Source organism: Amblyomma mixtum, chromosome 10, assembly GCF_055824585.1.
Source record: "Amblyomma mixtum isolate Tamu chromosome 10, ASM5582458v1, whole genome shotgun sequence".
NCBI lineage: Eukaryota > Metazoa > Arthropoda > Arachnida > Ixodida > Ixodidae > Amblyomma > Amblyomma mixtum.
This window is the reverse complement of record NC_143021.1, coordinates 17,338,633-17,344,740: the sequence shown is the minus strand read 5'-3', so window position 1 is coordinate 17,344,740 and position 6,108 is coordinate 17,338,633.

The following is a 6,108-nucleotide window of genomic DNA, read 5'->3' as shown; positions in this document are numbered from 1 at the left end:
GTTTAAAGATAACAAAATAAATCTGCAGTAGAAGTTAGCAAAAAGCGATTGGAGGATTGGTGGGTGAAAAGCAGAGATGTGACATAAGGTTAGCAGTGTAGGAAGCCGTAGGTAAAGATGATGGCGAATCTTAATGAAAATTGACAACACAGTTGAACAAAAATAAAGAAAGAAAAGCTGAGCATGGTGGCAATTGCCACCACCCCGTTTCAAAGGGGGCGCTCCTATCCATCCATCCATCCATCCATCGGTGTGGCTGGCGCGGTTATTACGCGCGCAACGACAGGGCGACGGAAGGGAGGGAAGGACTGACCCCAATGCAAGCCCCTGCCGCCTGTTGACGAGGCGGAGCCAGTAACGTCGGGTGACGTGGTGCTCTGTCCGCGGTCAGCATCAGTGATTTCATCCGTCGTGTGGATCGAGGTGTTCCTCAGAAGCAGGGCAACCTGCACTCCTCATTCATGATTTTCTTTCTTCCTAGAAGCCCTTCTAGGAATCGCCCGTCCTGTGTTTCCTGTTTCCTCTATTTTGTCCTCATTTTCTTGCGCTGTGTTAATCTGTCGCGTAGAAAGTATGAACCAACTAGTCCACACCAGAATCCTATAAGCCCTTCTTTCCTTCTCTGGAAGTCAGATTCCTTCAGCGCTTCTCAGCCGATCCCTCGCAGTTGAGCGGTCGTTTCTAGCTCCACCGTGGCAGGCGAGAAATGGCTAAGGGGAGTGAGTAGAACTCCAAGGTCATCCCAGTAAGTGTGGGCAGTGTTCTAATGTCTTAACTAAATCGGAATCACCCGCCAGTTTTGGTTACCTTCGCCCTCTGTCTCCCACGCTGTCTCCCACGTCTCGCAGGCTGTCTGGGATAAAAGCACCGGGGACCTTGGCTATATACCACAGCATTTTTGCGGTATGTGGTGACTTCCGCTGCAACACCGGTCGAGCGCTGTGCTCCGGCAATGACCGCTCCATACCCAGGCCGCGATGCGGTAGCCGGGAATTTATCGCGGTCCCGTCTCTCGCAGACGAGAACAACCGCGCGCCCCATCCGATGACGACGAAGATAGCCCAAGGCAAAGCTGATCGCGTGACCGCGAGCCAGCCTGTGCCGTGCCTGTGCACGGGTTTCACTATGCCGATACCCACTATATAAAACCTGGGAATGAAGCTAAAGCAACCGGAGGTGCCAAAAAGTCAACCAGTACTGCTGTCGTGCCTTGCATGGGTAGGTTTTCATCTTGGTGAGAAAGCATTACTCCGATGGGTCAACCCCGCGCAAAGTCATGCGATGTTTGTGCCATCGTTGCCTACGGTGCCGCCATCACGCAACATCGTTTACACTCCTAGCGCCTCCGCTTGGCCGATACTGCCGCCCACACCACGCCGCCGGCGTGGTCCGCCGTCCCCGCTCCCAACGCAGGCATCCCGGGAGCGTCTGCTTACCTTCAGAGATATCCTTACCCACTACCGAGATACCCGGCGCGTTTACGCACCACCGGCTGCCTCTCTAACCCTAACCCAGGCCTCCCACTGGCGCCGACTCCAGACCAGTACTGCTCCTTACCCTATTCTTCTTCATGCCCGCTACCCCGATCAGTTCCTTTCCTCATGTAAGCTCTGCGGGAAACCGGGAGACTTTATTCATACCCTTCTCACATGCCCCACCTTCCCACATCCTCCATCCCCAACCACGGCTGAGTCATACTGGGAGACTCTCCTGGCCAGCTCCGCTGCTGCTGACCAGCGCCGGATAATTACCGACGCCTTGAAGCGGATAGCCCTCCAAGGACTGTCCTTTGCCCTTTAAGGGCAACCCCCTAAGGGTTGCCTCGTGCCACGTAAGGGGAGGCAGGGTTTGCCCCTTCTGCACTGCTTGGCAATAAATGTTTCAACCACCACCACCCACCCAACGCAGGAGAGTCATTGGCGTCGAAATCACGCTAGCAACCGCGCGGCGGTGGTGGACGCGGGCTGCTCGTGCCGTGTCTTTAAGGCGGTTTTAATGCAGGTCTCTCACGCGTGCATTGAATTTAGGCAAAAATTTCCTGTCATTTTCTTATTAAAAAACTTAAGCACCAGACGTGGAGCGGATACAGTTTTTCGGTTCCGAATTAATTGCGGTGATTGTGCCCACATGCTCGCAGACAGAAGGGGGCGCACGTAAATGTGGAAAGAGCGAGGCCAAGCACGACGACGCATTATTCCGGTTTGCAATTGGTGTGATTCATGGCCTACATTTTTTTGCCTTTGTCGTATTTTGTCGGACTGCGAACATCACAGGTAAGACCTATTTTAGCAACTGCAAAATGTTGTCTGACTGATAATAACGGAACTCGACGGAACAAGCTTGAACCAGTTGGCGACATTTTTTTTTATTCAGCCTTCTAAGAGAGCACTGCCTTTTGCTTATGTTTTACTCGGCACGTTGCTGCAGGGAAGCATTTGGAGTTACGCACATGAGTTTTAGAAACGCTTGCGGAGGCGAACTGCTCACGGGATTCACGGAAGCACAGATCTGGAAAGAAGCTGACCGAGAACTGTTTTTCTTAAGCTGTCAAATGACGTCATCGATAGCGTACTAATGCAAGATTGGTGGATTGGCCATGCAACGAAAACTATACCTTCGAAGAAGAGACGAAAGGAGCCCAGTGCTACATCTATAAAAGATCAATGATTGAAAGCCTGCAAGGTAGGTCTTCTACTGCGCTGAACGAGACTGCGACATCCTTCGAAGTCCTCCTGCGACATCCTTCGGCTTTTCTCGGTTTGAGGCATTGAGTTCTCCGCGTGCTTATCGCGACTGGGCGGCCAAGACTGCTCGCGCTGAGCCGTTATGCGTCGCCAGTGTTGCCAGTCGGTTGAAGTTGAAAGGAACTCAGCTTTCTTGCACATTACTCTTAATTGTAAGATCACCGCGGTGGCTCCGTGGTTCTGGTGCTCGACTGTTGACCCGAAAGACGCGGGTTCGATCCCTGCTGCGGCGAACAAATTTCAATAGAGGCGAAATTCTAGAGGCCCGTGTACTGTACGATGTCAGTGCACGTAAAAGAACTCGCTCGCTCCCCCCGGCATTTGTTGTCGCTGTATGAACCCGATTCACTGGATTTATATTCTGGTGCTCATGGCATTGCTGCCAGTAATCTGCCCAAGGAAAAAAGAAAGAGACGGATACATATTACAGCGCTGGGGATGCGATTTTGGAATAATTGACTTGTTCAGGTCGGCCGCGGTAAGTGTCACATCTGTTACCTTGAGTACAGCTTTGCCGAAGGCTCTGCCATGAGTACAACTTCAAAAGCAGTCAGAAACAGCAACAGCAATTGTTTCTAGCTTTCTTCTAGAAATCTCTCCACCGTCATGTAACCGTACGCCGTGTATTTTAACATGCTTGGTGCATTTACACGACGAACAGGGATCTCACGAATCGGAAATGATCTATCGATAAGAATGTGACTTATATTTAGAAGCAAGATACTCTAAGTTAAGCAGATGAGAAAGGGAACAAAGTGAAGTAAATCACGGATATGCAAGTGTTTACCGGCACTTGGTTTGGTTTGGTTTCATGGGGTTTAACGTCCCAAAGCAACTAAGGCTATGAGAGACGCCGTAGTGAGGGGCTGCGGAAATTTCGACCACCTGGGGTTCTTTAACGTGCACTGACATCGCACAGCACACGGGCCTCTAGAATTTCTCCTCCAAAGAAATTCGACCGCCGCGGCCGGGATCGAACCCGCGTCTTTCGGGTCAGCAGCCGAGCACCATAACCACTGAGCCACCACGGCGGCTTACCGGCACTTACAGTGAAACATACGTACATATTTATGCATTCAAACACGCGTCTCAGCAATACGCTCCTTTCCTCACGCTTTTGTCTGTCACCACTTTTACCTTTTCGTGCAGAAAGGGCGGCCTTGACCATGAATGAAATGAGGGCTTGCGATGGATAGAAGCCTGCTGCCGCCGATCGGGAGCTGGTCCTGCATTCTGCACACATCCCATCTGATTGTGGTGACATGAACAGCGAAAAATATCTGAAGTCAGGCAAACTCGCCCACGCTTTCTCACACTGAACGAGCAAATGGAGGTGTAAGCCATCGCGAAGCTGTCAAATGCATCAGAAGGGAAAACATTCAGGGGGGCACTTTGTTGACCTAAAGTGCGGTGAGGCGAAAGCCTCTAGAGTGGTGTTGCTGCTTGTGTCACTGATGTGTGGTTAAGGTGTCAATTAAGTACACAACTGTTTGTGAATCTTAAATGCTGGAGACGCTGGAGGGCGTTTGAGAGGCATCCGTCTGATTCGACGCCTTTCTGCAAGCACTCTTCAGCGTCCTAGACAAGGAGAACTACATATGCGTTGGCAGGAAGTAGCGTAGCCATTAGCCCTCTCGGCTGCGGGACGGAAGGATGGTGGTTCGAATCTCATCGTGCACAAAGATTTTAGAGCGCAGCTCTTAGGCGCCCGTTTCTACGTTCCGCGGCGTCTCCGTCGCCGTCGTCGTTGTCCGTTGTAACCACGAGGGCGTAAAAGCGCAACTTCCTCCTCTCCTTAGCTAGAAAAAAAAAACAGTGCCGCGCGGACGGCTCTCGCCGGCGCGCGTCGTAAAACGGGGGAGAAGGAACCCCTGGAGAGCGACTAGCCTTTTGTGTGTGGCTGCCCCATCTCCCACCGCTCGCCAACGCGGAGCGCGGGAGGATTGCCGTCGATTGTTCCTAGGCTGTCCGAGTCGTTTCTACGTGATGTTGACGGAGAGGGCGTAGCCTTGCGTGCGCCATGAGATGCCCTCTCCCTGTGCACTCGCGCGACGGCGGCGGCGCCACGACAGAAAGTTTCAGATGCCCGTCGAAGTCACTCTCTTCCTTTGACCAATGAGGACGCGCGCCCAGCGCGAGAACGAGAAGGAGACTGTACAGCCGACACTGTGTATGTGCACGCCTGCCTTGGCGCGAAGAACAGACAGACGTGGAGCGAGCCTATATAAGAAGGGCGTTGACCGCCCGAGCCACCGTTTAAGTATGCATGTCTTGCTCGCATTCTTTGCCTCAATCTATGGAAAAGCTGAAACAGCTGACAAGCTCCGCTCAAATGTCGCGTTAGGATATAAAGTAATCGTCAGCAATTTTTTTTCTGGTCTGGCTAGAAAAGCGTGGAACCTTTGCTGACAACCTTCTGTTGACAACGATGAGGCATTAAAGGCTTTCGCATCAATAGGAGGCTTCCCACATTCACGCCGGCTGGCGTGTGGCTGCGGCCACATGAGAATTGGAGCGCCGGCTCTAAGAAGACACAGCACTCAGCCCTAACGTTCGCGCTACATAGCATGCTACGTAGAAAATTATGAAGAAATGAAACGTCAAGAACTTGAAAAATTAAAGACTGATCAGCTTACAGTCCGGTGCTTACAAGGTGTTTACAAAGGTAATCGCAAATGGAGTCGGGACAACCATGGACTTAAATCAACCAAATGATCCGGCAGAGACCATATCAATGCCATCAGTCAGGTTATAGAGAAATGCGCAGAGCATAACCAGCCCTATATATATATCTTTCATTGATTACGAAAAAGAATTTGACTCATATGAAACCTCAGCAGTCATACATGCATTGCGGAATCAGAGTGTAGAATATTCTTGTGTGAAAATGCCGGAATATATCTATAACGACTGCACAGCTACCTTAGCCCTTCATAAAGTCACCTATCAATTTCCAATAAGGAAGGGCGTCAGGCAAAGAAACATGATCTCGCCAATGCTATTCACCGCCTGTTTACAGGAGGTATTCCGGGACCTGAAATGGGAACAGTTGGGGATAAGAGTGAATGGCGTCTACCTCAGTAATCTGCGATTCGCTGATGACATTGCCTTGCTAAACCACTCAGGACATTAACTGCAAAGCATGAATAATGAGCTAGACAGGCAGAGCAGAACGACGGATCCAAAAATTAATATGCAGACAACCAAAGTAATGTTCAACAGTCTCGAAAAGGAACCGCAGCTTACAGTTGGTAGCGAGGGGCTGGAAGTTGTAAGGAAATACAGCTACAGGGCTGGTAGTAACAGCTGATCCGGATCATGAGAGGGAAATACCTGGAAGGATTAGAATGGGGGGGGAGCGCAT